Source organism: Peromyscus maniculatus, chromosome 19, assembly GCF_049852395.1.
Source record: "Peromyscus maniculatus bairdii isolate BWxNUB_F1_BW_parent chromosome 19, HU_Pman_BW_mat_3.1, whole genome shotgun sequence".
NCBI lineage: Eukaryota > Metazoa > Chordata > Mammalia > Rodentia > Cricetidae > Peromyscus > Peromyscus maniculatus.
In genome coordinates this window covers 22,437,426-22,457,728 of record NC_134870.1, presented here as the reverse complement: position 1 = coordinate 22,457,728, position 20,303 = coordinate 22,437,426, and positions in this window count along the sequence as shown.

Sequence of the window (20,303 nt, the reverse complement as noted above, 5' to 3'; positions counted from 1 at the left end):
GCTTCTAAAAAGCCTGGTTAGTATACTACTTATCGTCCAGTCATATTGGGGGCAGCACTTTAGCTAAATTCTACTCTGTGTATCTAAGTATTTCCTATGGAAATTTATTAATAAATCTTTCATAGCATCAATTCTATGGCTTCTGGTTTCTCCTGCATTTGAAGAGTAAGGGAGGAAGGGCAGTTACTTCTCTCTGGGCATTTAGAAGGGACTAACTCCTCCATGAGGACTCTACTGTATTGGAGAAATGAAGTTTCATAATACTGCTGCATTGAGGATTCAGTTTCCACATAGATTTGGAGGACACACAAACTTTCAACTCATCATAGATGATGATAGGCCATTTAAACTATGAAAATTTATATTAAAGGTAGAGATTCTATATTTTATCCCTTGAAGTTTTGTGGCCAGATATGCTGGTTAATGTAGACTGTCAACTTCAGAGGATCACCCTGATTGTTGGCAGCACTGATCCCTGAGTTGGAGTCCTGGGCTGAATACAAAAGAAGGAGCCAGCTGAGCATCAGCATCCATCTCTCTCTGTGTCCTGAATCTGGATGCAAAGTGACAGCCACCTCATGCCCCTACTGCTATGCCTTGCCCACCATGATGTACAATGTCCCTTCTTAAACCATGGGCTAAAACAAGCCCTTCAAGGCTTTCTGGAGTTGCTTTGTAAGGGTGCTATCCAGAAGCAGCAATGTCGCCGCCCCTACTCTTCCAATAGCAAAATACTTCAAGAAACAGAAACATGATTTTTCCAGAAAGAATCAGTGAATGACCAAAAGATGTGTTTTCATCAGCAGATTATGGTAGGATGTGAAGAATAATGTATGTATATCATTTACCTGACAGCACTGGGCTGGTGCCTCAACATGGCTTCTCGCTGTATCTAATAAAACATGGAATTTAGCAACTCAGTTTTCATCTGCCATCCTGGGCCTTTCTGTTCTCTGTAGGCCATTTTATAAAAAGTCTTAAGCCCTTCCCTCTCATCCAGCCTGGTACATTCTGCTAACTGCCAGGAGTAGGTGGAGGAGGTAGACAGTGGTAGGCTAAGAGAAGACAAAGAAGTGGAGTAATAGATCTTCATTTGGTGTTCAGTGCAAGCAAAGACTGTGTTTCATTCACATCCTAGAGTGAGCTGAAAACACACCATTTCTTTAGGCCTGATAATAACAACCGTGTGGGATGTGTTACTTCCTCCCTTAGTAAATGAGTAGGCGCTTAGTTCACAGAGGCCAAGGCCTCCAGCACCCTTGTTCTTCTCTTCCTCACACAAAACTTTGCTGTCTCAGGGCCGTTATATCTGCCAGCTCTGACCGTGGAACATGGTTCTCTCTCATTCCTGAGTACTGGCTTCTCCTCAGCCTGCTGATCTCTCAAGGTATGCTGGGAATATCACTTTCCTGTCCCTTCCAAGACCTCTCAGAACACTTTGATATTCCGTTTAGATGTTAGCAAACCATTGCTTAATGACCTTTACCCCTTTGATCCTGTATCTAGATTTTCACATAATTTTCTGCTCCTCTAACTAATAAAACTAACTTCAAGATCAAGTGACAAGGTGGCTCTGTTGGTAAAAAATCTTCACCATGCAAGCATGAGGACCTGAGTCTGAGCTCAAAAGTATACGTTAAAAATCTGGGTGCCCTGTACTTTCCCAACATTGGGGAGTGGAGAGAGGTAGATTCCTGAGGCCAGCTGGCCACCCAGTCCTAATGAATCTGAGAGCTCCTCAGTCAGTGAGAGACTGTCTCAAAACTTAAGATGGACAGCAACTAAGAAGAGCACACACCATCAGTCTCTACCCTCTGTACACACGCATACACACATGTGCATGAACACTCACAGGTACACGTGCACACACATGTGAACCCATGCACACATATGTGAACCCATATCCATACATGCACACACATGTGAGCACACACACAATCAAGTTTAGTACGCATTTCACGCAGAGAATCCTTGTTTAACGAGCCATGGTGTACAAACACCTGAAGACAAGATTCAGAAAACTCCCAGGAAGCGCAGCTTGAAGATGAGCATTTTCCTGTGTCTATACTAAACCCAGCAAAGGAAGTTAGGCAGAGGGACTCTGGCCATGGTCCCACTGGGTCACCTCTGTTCCATCTCCTCAGTACCCATTGTTGGACTATTATTCCCTTCAGGTCTTGCTCTGCACTATATAGCTCTGGGCCAATGATGGTCCAATCTGTGCTAAAGATGATCTCCTCTTGTCATGATTCCCTCAATAACATGGCCCGACAACTACTTACCTGACACTCGCATTTATTAAGTCTTACAGGTAACATACAGTGTATGGGAGAATGTGTATGGGTTTTGCAGTGCTGTAGGAGGGACTTGAGCAAATCCAAGAGCTCTGATACCCAAGGATCCCATCCCCAGGCATGTGGAGGGACAGATCATTGTTTGAGGACCTGGGTGTGGAGTCTGGTAGCTCTTCTCCTGTTATATCCATGTCTTGAGTCACCCTCATTCCCCACTCCTTCAATAAAAATTACCTCTCTTCCTGCCTCAGCAGGGCCTAATATCCATTGTCAGTGGCCTCCACAACTACAATAGCCTTCCCCTTCTGCATCCACACTGTCCATAGCAACTGCATGTGGGTAACAAGTCAGGCATCAGCAAACACTTTGCAAGAAAAGCTCCAGCTTGGGATGCCATGTCATAGCCAAGCTGTCCAGCTTGCACAGTGCATAGCTCACATCTGTGGACTGATTGCACCATCTCTGAGGAGGCAAGCTTCTTTTCCGAGAAGAGCTGTGGAAACATAACAAACACAATTGCTACTCACTGGGTGCCTGCTCCATGCATTAGGATGAAGACAGAGAACTCACTTACTTCAAAGAGCCCCTGTGCTTAGATGGATGTACAAGAGAAGCAGCCACTCCTGTGTGCTGTTTATTAAATTCAGAACAGTTAGTTGAGTGGAGAGTGAGTAAGCAAGTTAGGACCCAAGCCATGGGATTCCTTTCTCAAGCTTGCATCAAATCATTGCAATACATGCAATATGCAAATAAATTAGTGCAAGCTTGTAGCTTTGACTCCCAACCCTTCATATGCCCTGCCACCACCTGTGTGCATCATGACATCACTGATAACAAGCACCCGTGCACACAGATGTGGGCCAGGCCTGCTACGTATACTGCTTCATTGTGTTCTTTGGTGTGCCAGCTCTAGCTCCAGGTCACATACTGAAACAGCCTCAGCAGTCTCACACTCGGGCCTTCACAGTCCATCAGGAGCAAATGCAAACCGGCAGGAAACATCCGAGAGACCATCAAAGGACTGACGTTGTGCCACAGTGCCAGCGAAAGCAGTTGGCACAGTTGATTGAAGAAAATTGGCTTGATTCTTCACTAGCATAAATGTACAAATCAGCGAAAGGCTTGGGAATTGGTTTGGCAGCATCTCTGGGAGCTGAGAATCTGCAGTCTGTCCCTCAGCATCTTCCCAGCAGAAGTGTGTGTACACATGTACCCAATGTTGTATTCCAATGTGTTCATTCCAGACAGTCTATAGTGTCTCCAAACTGGGAGCAACCCTGTGTCCCTCTACAGAATAGGTGATAAATTATGTGTGCCATTGAATGGAAAGAAAGAGAGAGAGGGAGAGGAGAGAGAGAGAGAGAGAGAGAGAGAGAGAGAGAGAGAGAGAGAAGAAGAAGAAGAAGAAGAAGAAGAAGAAGAAGAAGAAGAAGAAGAAGAAGAAGAAGAAGAAGAAGAAGAAGAAGAAGAAGAAGGGAAGGAAGGAAGGAAGGAAGGAAGGAAGGAAGGAAGGAAGGAAGGAAGGAAGGAAGGAAGGAAGGAAGGAAGGAAGGAAGGAAAGAAAAGGACATGGCTCCTAGGTATGGTAGAGGAGAAAGTTTATCGTAGATAAAGAGGCTGAGACCGACTGAGGCACCTGGAAAGAACACTTCTCAACCTGGTGAGCTGCCTGCAGGCTGTGCAGTGTGCCCCAGGTTCCCAGCTTTAGTGAGCTGTCACTTGCGATGCATCTGTCTTTGAGTCATTTCTGCTCCTGCAAGTGACCCTTCACCCATATTCCTGTAAGTAGCCCTCCAAAAACTCATTGGTTCACCAAGTTGGACTTCGATGGTGTCTGTGCTTTGGTCTGTGGTGGACTCCCTATCTGGGATAAGTACACATATATGTTGCATCTCCCCAGGAAAAGTTTTGTCACACAATGGGGACAAAGGGAGCTAATGGGAGGGGAAGGGGAGAGATATGGAAAGGAAGGAAGTTGGAGGAATGAGCTCAACATACGACATATTCATACGTGCAAACTTGAAAAATAAGCAATTTTATTTTAATAATGCATGTAGAGATTGGTGGCGCCATGTGTAAGTTCCACTTAGGCTTAGTAAAGCAAAGTTAGGAATTAGTTCATGTAGCGTATTGGTTCCTGTGGCACTAAGGGCTGTCCTGGGATAATCCACCCAATATTAATCTCTATCAGAAAGCTGCTTTAATACGTGGCAGGTGGGATTGGATTGCAACAGGGGAAAAATTAAGGTAGACCGAGGAGATAAGGTAGACTGACACATATTAAATATTTAGCTGGATCAGAACACCCAAGTCAGTGTAAGCCTCGTGCTGAGTACTGTTAGGGTCTGGAGAAGTCCCACAAAAGACCGCCATCCATGCATGCAATCAACAAGAGTGTTTATTATTCCAGCATGCTGAGGCTGTCCATCCCACACAAAGGCAAAATGTCAACAACACTGAGAAGGATGTGTGGGCTCCTTTTAAGCACAGCTAAGGAGAGGTCCTAGGGCAGTTATCCTTGCAGACAGGATTGGCTTAAGCAAGTGGCAATCGTATTAGTATGTTCTAATTGGCCAGGTGTTGTTGGTTGTTTTACTCTTTGGGGGGAGCTGCCACCTAGCTCCCAAATAAATCACACATAGAGGCTTATTCTTTTTTTTTTTTTTTTTTTTTTTTTTTTTTTTTTTTTTTTGGTTTTTTTGAGACAGGGTTTCTCTGCGTAGCTTTGCGCCTTTCCTGGAGCTCACTTGGTAGCCCAGGCTTGCCTCGAACTCACAGAGATCCGCCTGGCCCTGCCTCCCGAGTGCTGGGATTAAAGGCATGCGCCACCACTGCCCGGCCGAGGCTTATTCTTAATTGTGAGCTGGGCATTCACAATTAAGAATAAGCCTCTTATATTTAGAGGCTTATTCTTAATTGTGAATGCCCAGCCTTAGCTTGGCTTATTTCTTGCCAGCTTTCCTTATCTTCAATTATCCCATCTACCTTTTGCCTCTGGGCTTTTCCCATTCTCTTACTTCTGTAAATCCTACTCTTACTCCATGGCTTGCTGTGTAGCTGGGTGGCTGGCCCCTGGAGTCCTCCTCCTTTCTCTCTCGTTCCTTCTCCTTCCTTCCAGATTTCCCCTTCTATTTATATTCTCCCTGCCTGCCAGCCCCACCTATCCTTTCTCCTGCCTTTCTATTGGCCGTTCAGCTCTTTATTAGACCATCAGGTGTTTTAGACAGGCACAGTAACACAGCTTCACAGAGTTAAACAAATGCAACATAAACAAAAGGAACAGACCTTAAAATAATGTTCTATAACAGCCAGGGCTAGTCAGGGGCTGGTCAAGATACAGCTTTGCCATTTTTGGACAGGCCTGGGAAAGTTCCAGGCTCTGTTTTTATTTGGTTATCATCTATTACCTTGAGCTGCTGTGCCTCAGGCCTGGTACTGCACCTATCAGGCCTCCTCGTCCTTGCTGTTGGGGGTGTTGGAGATTGATGGTCCTTTGTTCATGGCTCTCTCAGAAACTGCTTGCTCAGTCTTAGGAAACTGAAATTGAGGCCTGATCTCTGAGAGAAGACTGAGCAGCCTGTTGTGGCATCTGCTCCATCCTCTCAAGTGCAAGTATCAAGCGAGATAATGTTTCCACGCATTGGGGTGTGAGCTCTCATTTATATCTGAATGTTTTTCCTCATGCAGAAAAGTAGATGCAACTGGAAATGGTCACATGAAGTGAATTGTCAGTCTCAGAAAGACAGATAACCATATGTACAGAAAATAAACTGTTGTTTTCTATTTTAATGATTTATCTTTTTTTTATATCTGTGGGGTATGTGTGTTCACATGCATAGGGGTGCCTGAGAAGACCAGAAGAGTGCATTAGTCCCTCAATCTGGAGTTACAGGCAGCTATGAACTTCCTAATGAACCAATGTCAGGTCCTATGTAGGAGTAGCAAGTGCTCTTAATGGCTGAAATCATCTCTCTGGTCCAAGTTCATTCCTAAAATGAAGAAAGAACATTCATCCAAATAAATGTCTGTATTTTCCTAGTGGACATAATCCTCGCCTTGTGGTCACCTAATGGTGCCCCCAGAAAGAGTGATGGACATATGTCAGCATGATCTCAAATACTAAAGATCAGTACACACCTCATGTCTATGAGGGAGTTTGTAGATTGGGTTAGTTGAAGTGGGAATATCCACCCTGAATATAGATGTCACCATCGAATGGCCTGGGGCCCTAGACTGAATAAAAAAGAAGAAGGTGAGCTCATCACCCACCTTCATCTCTCCCTGTTTCCTGGGTGCAGAGGCAGTGTGACCAGCTGCCTCACAGTCCTGCTGTCACACTGTCCCAGATGGACTGTCTCCTGGAGCTGTGACCCAAAGTCAGCCCTTCCTCCCTGAAGTTGCTTTGGTCAGATATTTTCACAGGAATGAGAAGTTAACTAATACAAGATTATGTGACTAGTCCACTTACGTGTGCCTCATTCCTAGAGCAAGTCCTTGCATGAGACAGCCAAGCAGTAAATGCACAATGAAAAACTGAATGTGCTTCCTGTGTGTGCCATATTCCTGGGAAATCAGGCCTGTCCTTCTGCAGCCATTTGGGGTATGTAACAAGTTCTCTTTGAAGGTTAAATAGTATATATCTCATTAAGAAAATTAAATAAAGCTCTTAGATGAGCCATGTCACCCCTTGCCACACACCCTCACCTGGATTCCCTCCTCTGTGCTATTTTCTACTAGCTCTGACTTACCTTCATCACTCCCACTTGCAAAGTCAGCCATGACTCCAGCAAGCTGACTCGGGGCCTGAACACGTGCTGTACATGTTCACTGCCCACAAAGACACAGGCCCTCAGAATACCCTGAGATAAGGTAGCCTCCTTCCCAGTCTGAGACCCCTGGAGCAGATTTGCTCTTTTTTCACAAGGCCTTCATTACATCTACTCTAACTTTGTTTGGATTTCTGGAACATTCTTAAGAGCACCCAGCCCATAACACCTTAGCAATTCTATTTGTTATACGCGGGTTTTTTTAGTCAGTGCAGTCTTTGGATGGAGGCAGACCCTGGGTGACTGTGAACCTGCTCTAATCACATCTCAACTTCACGTTCTTTTCTTACTCCCACGGTGACCTGTGACTAGCCTGGGCCAAAGCCAAGCTGCTTTTTTTTCATATTGTGACATGATTTTTTTTTTTTCTATTTACATTGGGCTGCTGAGGGTCACCATGGTAAAAAGCTCTCTGCATGTTACAAGCATGCTGCTTCTTCCTGGCAAGTCTGCCTGACCCTGCTTCATGGTCTCGGAGGAATTGTTAGATTCAAAGTAAATATGTGGCTAGGTGTGGTGGAGTTCACTTTTAGTGCCAGGACATGGGAGGAAAGGACCAGAGGATCTCTGTGAATTCAAAGCCAGCCAGGGCAACATAAGGAGACCCTGTCATTCATATACATATATTATATATTGTATATTTAATATATATTATTTTTATAGAATATTAAGCTCTGATATTTTTATCTAACCTTTCACTCACTCACTCATTGTATGTAAAGTGTTTATTATGATCAGCAGTTATGACTAACATAAAAATAATCCATCATATATCCTGCAGCCAGGTAGCTATATGTCCAACAGATAAAGTATGTAAAAGTAACATAAATACAATAATGTTTCATAAATAAATGCTGTAAAGGATTTAAAAATGCTATTTCTCACTGAGAACACTCAGTCACTTTGGAAGTAGAGACAACAGCACACAGCAGGAACAAAGCCAAAGGAAAGAGAAGGAAGTCACTTTTCATTGGTAGGTAATTAGAGAGATGTCATCTATCCTAAGGGACCCATTTGCCTGGTTTTCCTTAGACGATGGAGCAGCTCTCCTGCCTCCTGACCTCAGTGTGTTACCCACTCCACCATGGCTCAACGCAGAACTGACTCAACCTTGTAAGCCCAGGAGAGAAGCTGAACATATAACAGTACAACTGAGACACTTAGAAGAGAAAAAGAATCCCCAAGAATAGAAATCCAGGAACTCCATGCTGGGATGAGAACATCCCTAGATGGCATAGATGATTGTCAGGTCCCACACTATACTAGGTGGCGAAGAGTTGACGGAAGAGAGAGATCATTTTATTATTGAGTTTATGGTCCTGGTAGTTTCTCCATGCTCTGGTGGATGCCCCCACATATAGGCAGCATTAACTGGATTTTGTTGGCTATAAAAAAAAAGGAGGACAAAGAAGCAAAAAAAATGGAAAGAGGGCATTATGAGAGATATAGGAAAGGTTGGAGAGGAAACTGGGTGATAGATATGGCCACATTTTATTATATACATGTACAAAATTCTCAAAAATTTTAAATATTAACATAAAAGAAACCAATGACAGAGAAAATACTGGAAGAAATCACTACCACCAGAGGCTGCACATAAGGGGTAAAGCATGCTGGAGAATGTAAATGACCCACGGGTGCCACCCTCATTGCCCATGAGCCAGTGCTGCTGAGCTAACCTTCCTGGCCCACTTCCGTGGTTGGAAGTGGTTTCTTTTAATAAACTGAGTAACTATCAAATTGTTTCCAGTCCAATTCCTTCTTCTATGACTCAAGAACCTGGAAATCCCAGCAGGTACCCTCCAGACCCCAGTATCTTCCTGGAACAGAACTGTCTACTCAGAAGTTTCCCAGTGCCTTATCTCTCAGCTGAAGGTGCAGATGCAGAGTTCCCTGGCTTTGTGTTTCATCTTTCTGTGGCCTGTAACAGTGCTACAGACACAGAAGAGACAAGCAGAGGAGTTTGCTCTCCCCGGTTCTGGCCCAAGCTGTCCGTAAATCCATTTTCTTTCTCCAGGTCCTGTCTCATGATCTTTTGATAGAGCGAGGAGTTGAGCTGAGGTTCTAGTGGTAGAGAGGGTGGAGTTGGAGATGCCACCATGGCATATCGCCCTCCCAGAACAGCCTCAGGACAAATGTTCTACCTTCTCAAATAAGGACCATTTGCTCCCAGAGTATAAAAGATCCCGCCTCCTTGATGGAACTGTTGGAGTTAAATACTGATCAGAGAAGCACATTCTGCGGGACTGGAAACATGGCTTAGTTTGGTGAAGACCTCTGTAAGCGTGAGAGCCTGTGTTTGGATACCCAGAGCTATGTAAAATGCCATGCACAGTGGCATGTTCCTGTAATTCCAGCACCGAGAAAATGGAGACAGGATGGTTCATAAGTCTTCCAAGCCAGTTGGTCTCGTCAAATTAAGGTACTCCAGATTCAGTGAGAAACTTGTTAGATCATGGGCCTGCTGCTTTAAGACCAGATATGCCTCCTTCTCTGATCTGTCACTGCAGACAAGGAGTAGGAATAGGCAGGCCTCTACTTGTCTGCATCTGTCTCCTACAGATATGACAGGATTTTGTAAGCAAATGTGCTTCCTTATTTCTGCTTATCTCTTTCTCATCTCTGGCACCCCTGGAGAAACACTATGAAGATAAAGGCGCTCTCTCTCTCTCTCTCTCTCTCTCTCCTCCCTACTCTTCCCCAACTCCCCTAACCCTGTCCTCCTTCCTCTATTTCATCCCCCTCCCAATGCTCCCATGACAGGAATCTCCACCACCCTCTTACCTTAGGCTAACTTTTTAAATTTTCCTGTAAATATCTCCCACCTCACAGCACATCATGCTCCCCTCTGGTATGATATAATGTCCCTCATAGAGATCTCCAACTTCACGGCTGAACCATGGCCCCTGTGGTTGCCTGGTCTTCTCTCCTTCCCAATAGAGCCCATATTCTGAAGGGTAAACTCCTGTCAGCTTCTCTCCTGAGCCACCACCCCTTTCTCCTTCACAATAACCTCTAATAATAGTAATAATAACAATAATTATAATAATAATTAAGAGTGACCAAGAAAAATATTCAGCATCCATCCTCTGGCCTCCACACACATATACAACATGAATACATGCATTATGCACACACACACACACTGTCTTAATTGCTGTTCTAATGCTGTGAAGAGGGTTTGCTTACAGTTTCAGAGGTTTGGTCTATTATCACCATGGTTGGGGCCCTGATGACAGGCAGGAGTGGTACTGGAGAAGTAGCTGAGAGCTACATCCTGATCCAGAGACAGAGAGAGAGAGAGCAAGAACTGGTCCTAGTCTGAGTTTTTGAAAACTCACATCCCACCTCCAGTTACACACTTCCTCCAACAAGGCCACATCTCATAATCCTTTCAAACATTGGTGACAAAGCATTCAAATATATCATCCCATGGAGGCCATCTTATTCAAACCACCACACACAAACACATTTTATGAATTTAGCATTGAATCAACACATAAATAAAATCATGTCTATGTGTCTTTAAAACTAACAATAAGGCACTCGGTTGTCCAAAAAAACTAGCAAATAAACAGATAAACACATTAACAGTCTCCAGGGAGGACACAGATAAGTAAAACTGTGACAAGATAAGACAGTGCAGAGGTCCCTCCATCTTGTGTTCTTGCTGAGACCATTTCAGACTTAACTAGAATTTGATCTCCTTAATAGAGAATCCCATGGAAAATTACCCAACTGTATTCTAAGAATCAAAGGACAAGGTGGGCCAGCTAATTTATCCTGGCTTCTGCTCAATTGCCTGCTTGTTCAAACCTTCCCCTCCAGCTAACTGCTTATCTTAGCTTCTGTTAAACTGCTTGTTTGCACAAAACTTCCCCTGCTGCTGCTGAGTGAGATACCAGGATGTGGTTCTTTCCTTTTAAAACCCCTTACTCTGAACACTTAGGTAATGGATACCTGAGTGTAGCCCCACCCCACAGCTTGGCTCAAACTGCAAGTCAAACTAAACGTGTGTGTCCTTATTGCTTTTGTCAGGCATTTTTCCACAACCATGAGGTAAAATCGCTATAGCACTTGTATGTTCTGGGGATTGGCCACCTGAGACTTTCTATGGGAGACTCAAGGCAGACTGTTCAGTAGACCCTAAATTCCGCTGACAGCTTCCAAGGAAGGAACTCATCAGGTGGCCATATGTTTCCTTCTCAAGGACCCTGAGGTCATGGTTTCTGGTGGGTTGGACTTTTCTGACGATTGCACAGCTCTGCTGTCCCTTGAGTCATTAGCCTACTAGAGGGGATGTCCCAGTTTCCCACCTTCTCCAAACTTGGCTCTCCTTTCCCTTCCTGGAGCTCAGTTCCAATTGCATCACAGGGAGTGGACATAAGCTCCCCCTCCATCTTGTCACCTACCACTTGAACTCTGAGCCTTTTGTGATGCTTTCCCTTCATCCCACAACATTCTGTCACCTTTCTGTGCTGCTCGGTCAAAAAAGGTGCTTTCTCTGTGTCAAGATTTCCTGTTTTCCTGGCCCGATGCTATGCTCCTTTGTTGATTTCTAACTTGCTGTTTTCTTGTCGCTTTCTGAAAGGACTGTGGGCTCTTCTAGGGGAAGGCTCTATGTAATATCTTTGCTTCCCCAGGATGTGGCATTTGGCCAGTAGGCTGACAGTGTTCATTCCATGCTTGTGTGAGTCTAAACTCTGATGCTGAAAACTTTGGAAAGCTGCCCTGGCCACTTCTGTTACATGAGTTATTAAGGGCCAGAGCCTGGACCCTGACAGCCCTAACAAGACAGGTTTCAGTCACTTGTTCTCAAAGGACCAACCAAAGAGATGGGCTAATAGTTATAAAAAAAAAAACACACAGAGAAAGGATATGAATTAAATATGGTCACAATGGGAAGAACAAAGAGGTACAGTGACTCCCAAGTCTGTTTTCAGGCTGTCATCATGAAGTTTAGGTTTGATTGAAGAGCAGAAGATATGAAGAACTTAACAGGTCTCGTCAGTGTGTGGTGCCAGCCATCACTGACCCATCACTCTAAGCGCCAGTCTCTCCCGTAACGAGTAGTCTGAGAAGGTGTCAGACTGTGTAGAGTCTCCTCCCGGGAGATGAGCTCCCCTTCTGACTGGCTCCAGGCTTCAGCCTTTCCTTCTTCCAGCTGGGGTTCTTCTTGCCCGAGGACTCTCTGATCTGTCAGTTCAGGAGAGAGATGTACTCACAGCCTTTCCCTCTGGGTTTAACTGATGTATGAGGTCTGCCCCCAAACTTCACTCCATGTTCTCCATTTCCTTTTGTAATAAGGAACCTGGAGGTCGGGCACACCCTGAACAGCTTTTATTTATGTATTTATTTAATTTCTGACAACACTGTTGTCTGTTAGCAGGAGCCTCTATAAATTGTTCTAATTCATAAGCCCTTTTCCACTATAAGGGCCTATCAGGGTCTGAAACGTGGAGGTGGGTAGACAAGAGGTGCCAGCTCTATAGCTTGTAGGGATGTTTGTGTCCTTGTGGAGTGTTAGGGAGACACTGGCCCCTGTCTGGGGCTTGAGATCAGCGCTGGGCCAGGAATTTTAATTAAATGCAAAGAGTTGGCGTTGCCGGGCTCTGCACCCCCCACAGCTCTCAGCTCTTCTCTGCAGTCCCTAGAAACTCTTGCATGGAGCAGTGAATTATGTAACAGAACAAGGCCAGTAAACAAGAGTGTAGGGCCATGGTTCTCAACCTGTGGGTCTTGACCCCTTTGGGGTTTGCGTATCAGATATTTACATTATGATTTGTAACAGTAGCAAAATTACAGTTGTGAAGTAGCAACGAAATAATTTTATGGTTGTGGGTCACCACACCATGAGGAGCTGTATTAAAGGGTCACAGCATTCACAGGATGGCTGAGAACACCTGGTGTAGAGGAATCCACCTTAGCCTTAGTGTGCAGAGGTGAGCAAGGAGGTAACACAGTGGTTAAAAAAAAAAAAAAAACTCAGACTTAGTGGAGAAACAAGATGATTTACAATGCAGAAGTTTTTGTTTTGTTTTGTTTTAAGAAACCATGTAACCATTTTTTAAAAAGCAAATTGCTACTTGTTTTTTCCACTACTTAAAAAACATTTTTTTTTGTTATGAGGAGCCCACCAGAGGCAACCACTCAGTTACAGTTTATAGCCAAATGAAAGTCTTTATTCTCAAACTAGAATAAATCATTTTGGAAGAGAGAACCCCTAATGATAAAATGTCCCCAACAGACTGGCCTGTGGGGAAGCCTACAGTACATTTTCTTGGTTAATATTTGATATGGGCAGTGTAGTCCCTGGACTGTTTGTCCTGGGTGCTAAAAGACAGCAAGCTGAGCAAGCCATGAGGAGCAAGCCAGTAAGCAGCGTCCCTCCATGGCCTCTGCTTCAGTTCCTACCTCCAACTTCCCGGTCTGCTTGAGTGTCAGCCCCAACTTTTCTCAGGGATGGATTGTCACTGAAAGCATAAATGAAATAAATCCTCTCCTCCCCAAGCTGCTTTTTATCATGGTGTTTTACCTCAGCAATAGAAACCCTGAGATATGTTCCATCATGGCAGGGAAGGTGTAGCCGCAAAAGTATGAGATGTCTGGTCACACTGAATCCACAGTTAGGAAACAGAAAGAGATGGATATCTGTGCAGCCCGGCCCATGACATGGTGCCACCCTACATGTAGGGTGTGTCCTCCCACCTCAACTAACCCAACCTATAAAGTTTTTCATAGACATATCCAGAGACTGGTCTCCAAGATGTTTCTAGATCATGTTAACTATTATATCAAGATCAGGCTCAGGCCCAGGAGTCATGCTGATTTGAATAAAGTAGAGGCCAGCTCCCTTTAAGGACATGCTGTACTACATCACCAAAATCTCCCTTCAAGATCTCTTCAAAGGAACAATGGCCACTTCCCAAGATGTGACCCAGGTACTGAACTGATCCCAGGAGACCGAAATCTCACTGTGTCTCTCTAGTCAGAGTAGGGCTTTTAGAGGAAGGTGATCAGTGGCATGCTCAGTCCCTGATGAGTCCTGTCTGTCCCCAGAACCATGCTGCTTCTCCAGTGTGAGAAACAATCTAGGTTGTCAACTTGGCTACATCAGGAATCAACTAAAACCCAAGAAGCTGGTCTTGTGAGGGATTTTCTTGATCAGATTATTTGACACAGGAAAACACACCCAACATCTGGGTTATACCTTCTGGACACAGCCCACATAAAAGGACATGGAAGAATGAAGCTTTGCTTTTTGGCCTCCTTACCCTCACTTCCACTGGAAAGTTCATCTACCCGGTTGCTGCAGCCAGTATTAATTCCAACTTCTTCAGGATTCCAATGAAGACCAGCAGATCTCCAGGAACCCTTCTAGACTTCAGCATCAGATTGGACTCCAGAGAAGTGCAGCCTTGTGGACTGAACAACTACTGGATTCTTGGCCTTCGTAGGATTGCCTGGACCACATCCTGTAAGCTACTCTAATAAATCAGCTCATTGAACTTCCCTTCAAAAGGGTAATCTCAGTGTATCTTAGACCCCATTCATTCTATCGGCTCTGTTTCTTTATAGAACACTTGCTGTGGATAATCCTCTTGTACACTGTAAAGATTTGTCACTCAAATTGGTTTAATAAAATGCTGATAGGCCAGTAGCTAGGCAGGAAGTATAGGCAGGAAAGCCAAACTGAGAATGATGGGAAGAAGGAGGGCAGAATCAGAGAGTTGCCAGCCAGAAGCAGAGGAAGCAAGATGAGAATGCCATATTGAGAAAAGGTACCAAGCCACGTGGCTAAAAATAGATAAGAATTATGAGTTGATTTCAGTGTAAGGCCTAGTTAGTAATAAGCCTGAGCTACCAGCTGAGCATTTACAAGTAATATTAAGCCTCTGAATCCATTATTTGGGAGGTGGCTGTTGGGTATTTGGGAGTTGCTGGTGGGACAGAAACTTCCATTTACAAACACTGATTGCAACACCCAGTTATGGAAGATATGATTAGACACATACTTTCAAACAGCAGGACACTCATCAGCTTTCTGACAACTACAGTGCGGACTAGTATGGTAGCTAGACCAAGAGGAAGCTAGTGATAGTTGTGACCTAAAAAAATAGTAAATCAACATCAATTTCTTATTCCTGGGGTAGAAAGTATGAGGCATGCAAGACTGATGAGTCCCACCACAGCCCCATTAAGTGTATTCATTTTATACATGCAAGATGATAGATCTTGAAGAGTGACAATGGATTATGGTAAGTTCAACCAGGCAGTGTCTTCAGTTATAGCTGCCATGTCAGACATGTTTCCACAGCTTAGGGAAATTTACACATTCCCCCAATACCTGCTGTATAATGATCAACTAGTAGGTACTTTGCCCTCCCCTCTTTACCCATGAGTAATGCTCACCAGGAGCAGTTTGCTTCTAGTTGTCAAGACCAGCATTACACTTCTGTATCCTACTTGAGAGAAAACCAGCTGTATCTCATGGGCTAATTTACAGGAATTTTGACCTTCCTTTCTCTTCCGAATGACATGACATCACTGCATTAGCTCCACTACATTGATGGCATGCTAGTTGGTCTTGGTTCATAAGAATCAACAATGATTCCAGGCACATGGCTAAAACATTAATATGCTACAGAGTGGAGAGCAAATTTCAGTATTGTGGAGTCTAGGGTGCATTGAGGTAACCCTTCTAATGGGAAGGCCAAGGAAATGCATCTAGTTCCTCTTTCAGTGAAACAAGAAAGCCATTGCCTCATGGGTTGTCATGGCAAAATTTTCTTCATTTGGGTGGGTTGATTACTCCAGTCTTTAATAAGTACTTCTAAGGGCTGATAGTTTTGAGTAGAATCCAGAACAAAGGAATTTTTTTTTTATTTTATTGTATTCTATTGAGTTGGAGTCTTGTGTGCTTTGAACTTGCTAGTTATCCAGGGATCATAATACATTTCTGATTCTTTGTCTCTACCCACCAAGTACTGGGGCTCCATGCACATGCCATAACACCTCACTTATTGTTGAGGCCAACCTGTCTGATTAAAACAAAAACAAAATATTCTGTATCTAAGAGCACTCTGGCCCTTAGCACACTAAAGATGGAGGGGAATGATCTGTAAAACAGATGCCTCCACCTCAAGAAAGCTGGAATATAGTATTTCTTAGGATAGAATGGCTTGTTACATTCCCATGTACTTTTCTATGGCACTTCCTTGTCTTTGTTCTCTGTGGTAAACTGTTCAGTAGAGCCTTCTGCTGATGACCGTATTATATCTTTACATGTAGTTGTTCCTAATAAAAGCTCAGAGCAAGAGGCTTTCTGGATCCTTAGAGCATCTGGCACAATCTTTGGGTCCCTAGCCTTCCCTGCTGAAAATTTACATTTTAGACTCAGAGTTTCATTTCATGGACTGAGCTTGGCTATCAGTGGCAGTTTATGTCATGCTGGAGACCAAACCCAGGAACTGGTGCCTGCTAGACAACTGGTCTACCAACTAAGATGCATCCCCAGGCCACAAGTAAAGTTCTGCTCCTGTGAAAAATCCTTTGCTACCTTGGCCATATGTCCCAGCCTATAGTGTCTGTGGTGGGTTAGGGATACTCCCTGGGGCTTTTGGCAGGATGCTCTACACGAATGCCTTAGGATTTTGAAGCAAGGTCCCAACAGCCTCTGTGGAAGACCTGCTGTCTTTTGTGCATGAACTTGCAGTCTTAAAGGAAATTGAACCCTTAACTCTGGAGTTACCAAGTTACTGTGCCAATGCAGCCACCCACCATGGGCAGGCTGGCTGGCCCTTCAAACTTGACTTTGGTGGGCACCACATGCACCAATGAGAAGCCGTATAAGTGAGGCTTGACACTTCGTGCTCAGACTCAGAGACAATAATCACCAGCCTGAGTGTAAACAATGGGGTTTTAAGTCCTTCCTGGTACCGAAGAGCAAAGGTCAGAGGCACCTTACTTCTTCCAACCCTAACATTCCTACAAAGGAAGCCACTCCTTTCCTGAAGCCAGGCCAGGCTCATGGAGTCTGATGATAAGACACGTATCATGGAGGCTTCTGGGTAAGTGGCTATGCAGATGCTAAGGGGACAATAGGCTGAGTTCGTGTTCAGCCAGTTACCATTACTCACAGTCACCCATGTGGACACAAGGCTTACGGGCCACACGAGTGACAGATTGACACAGTGAAACTGAAATGCTTGAGCTCTGAGAGCTTGCCCTATTCCACATGGCCTGCCCTGTGCCGCTGATTTAGGCTTGGAGGCTGCCTGAAGGATATACTGATTTATCGGTATTTAAATATATGGACTTCGAGACACATGATGCAAACATAATTCTAATTAGCCAATCTGACCCTTCCTGTCCTCAAGCCTGTGAGACAGTTGAGGGGATTTATTTTCTCTGCACATGTGGGAGTGCTTTGGAATCAGCTCAGTTCAGGATGGCTGTTTCTGCTTCATTCAAGAGTGGAGAAGAGGGGAGAATGTAGGAGCCACATTTTAAAGGCCTTATTCAGGCTGCAAAGACACTTTTCTGGCTTGTACCATAGATTTGATATTTTAGTGGTATTTTAAGGATTATTTGGGAGGCAGTGACAAAAAGAAAAGATTAATCAGAAGACAGTGAGAGTGTTTGGGTTCAATGTCAGTAAATGCATCTCTGAGCATCTCTACCTGACTCCTAGAGTCTTAGTTAGGGTTTCTATTGCTGTGAAGAGACATCATGACCATGGCAACTCTTAAAAGGAAACATTTTATTGGGACTTGCTTACAGTTCAGAGGTTTAGTCAATTATCATAATGGCAGGAAGCATGGCAGCACACAGGCAGCCATGGTGCTGGAGAAGGAGCTGACAGTTCTACATCTTAATCTGCAGGCAACAGGAAGTGAACTGTCTACCACACTGAGTGTAGCTTGGGCAAAGGAGACCTCAAAGCCTGCCCCCACAGTGACACACTTCCTCCAACAAGACCACACCTACTCCAACAAATCCGCACCTCCTAATAGTGCCATTCCCTTTAGGGACCATTTTCTTTCAAACCAGCACACCTAGCATCACAGAAACTCCTGAAAGCTCTGCACACACCAGTCCATCAACTCGCACAACCTAACAATAAAGCTGTCCAGTGATGTCTATAGGGGATGGGTGCCATGCTTTAGAAAGGGGGAGAGAGAAGGCTCAGGAGAGACTGTGGACAGAAGGATCATCCTGCAGGCAAGAGCTTTATTAACACTGTCAGCAGTACTGTGAAGAATTTAAAGGAAGAGGCTTCAGTCTTACTTAACAAAGCGAGGTGACCATCCTTAAAGGTTTCCAAGGGAGGGAAGGGTCCCTGAATCTTGAGGAAGTGAGGTTAGTTACTATATGATCTATGCAACAAAGGTTGTCTCCCAAGTAGTAAGGAAGGAGGAAGGCTTGGCATTGGAGAAAAGGCACAGGAGGTATAGCCTTCCAACTCATCACAACCGCACCTCAAGGGTTTGGGTTCTAGCGATGGGTTCCAGGACCCCAAAATCTGTAAAGTGCGTCTCTTGCTTAAAGAAAAAAAGTGCAGTGTGTGCAGATAAGCTGTGGAGAGTCTCTAATGCTTTCGTCACTTGCAAGCTTACTCCTGGCACATTGTGTAAGTCACAGCTGTGTGTGTTATTTCAGGAATATCTGCATGTTCATGACTTTTTTTTTTTTTTTTAGTCTACAGTTTTCTTTTTATTAGGCTGGAGTATGCTGGTTTTGGGTTTTTTTTTTCTTCAACAATTGCATACATGAAATTTGGTCATTTTCATGTTCCTCTTTACCTCTCTCATCTCCTCCTACTTCTACTGGCCCCTTCTTCCCATTGAGTCTCCCTTCTACTTCCTTCTCTTGCTATAAACCACTGAGGTTTAATGAGAGTTGTTTGCATGAGTACCCAGTGTGTGTATGTGTGTGTGTGTGTGTGTGTGTGTGTGTGTGTGTGGTGTGTGTGTGTGTGTGTGTGTGGGTGTGTCTGGGTGTGTCTGGGTGGTATATGTGTCTCTGTGTGTATATCTGTGTCTGTGTATATGTGTGTGTGTGTGTGTTATGTGTTTGTAGCACATAGCACATGCCATGTGGATACATGCCTGCAGAGCCAGATCATGACAGCCAAGAGCCAATTTTCTCCTTTATTGTCTTGAGACAACCTCTCACTGAACAGGAACCTCACCATTTAGACTGATCTGGCTGGCCAGTGAGCTTATGGGATCCACGTCTCCCTACCTGTTTCCAGTGCTGGTGGGGTCACACACAACCATACCCAGATCTTCCTGCTGGAGATTTGATCTCAGGGCTTCATGATTTCACAGCAAGCACTCTTACCCACTGTGCCATCTCCCCATCTCCTGAGGACCTACTATTTTCAATCCAAGGGCATTTTAATTCATAGTACAGTTGCCTCAGTTTTGGAGGGCCAATTATATTTTAAAAAATGTAACACTAACTTGCCATTTAAAAATAAAAAGGCTAGTAAAAGTATAAATACCAAGTTAAAGCCTCATTCTCACACAAAAATACTTTTTTCAGCAGTAACTAGAGGAGTGAGACACAGATTAGTGTTCCTCTGTCCCCCAAATGGAAAGCCACCCAGCCTGGCACAGTCCAGAGACTGGTGGAAAGTGTGCCACATCCTGAGGACTCTTGCCAGCATCTGGATCTGGAGCAAGCCAGGGCTAATGTGATTGCTGCCTGTTGGGGAGTGAGTTAATATCTGAGGCCCCTCATGACACACGGACAGCCATGAGTACGCCTCACCACTAGTGTCTGTGTGTCAGCCCTCAAAAAAAAACAAAAAACAAAAAGAACACTGCAGTGGGAGAGTGGATTATACAGGAGGTGCTGGAGGGAAAGTGTGTGTGTGTGTGTGTAGTGGGTAGCCGTTCCAGCTTTGACCTGGAAGTACCACCCCCATTGAGGCTTCGGTAACTGTCACACTTACAAGGCGGGGCCAAGAGAGGACCCCTGAAGACTCGAGATCCGAATGGGCAGGCTCACTTGGTTCCTGGATCTTGGACGCTGGAGGTAGACTGAGCAGAGTTCTCCAGAGAACACCACTGGACTGCGCTACACCTTTCCCAGACCCTGTAACCTATGCCTTCACTTGTAAGTTACCCCACAAAATAAACCTCCCTTTTAACTACGTGGAGTTGCCTTAATATTT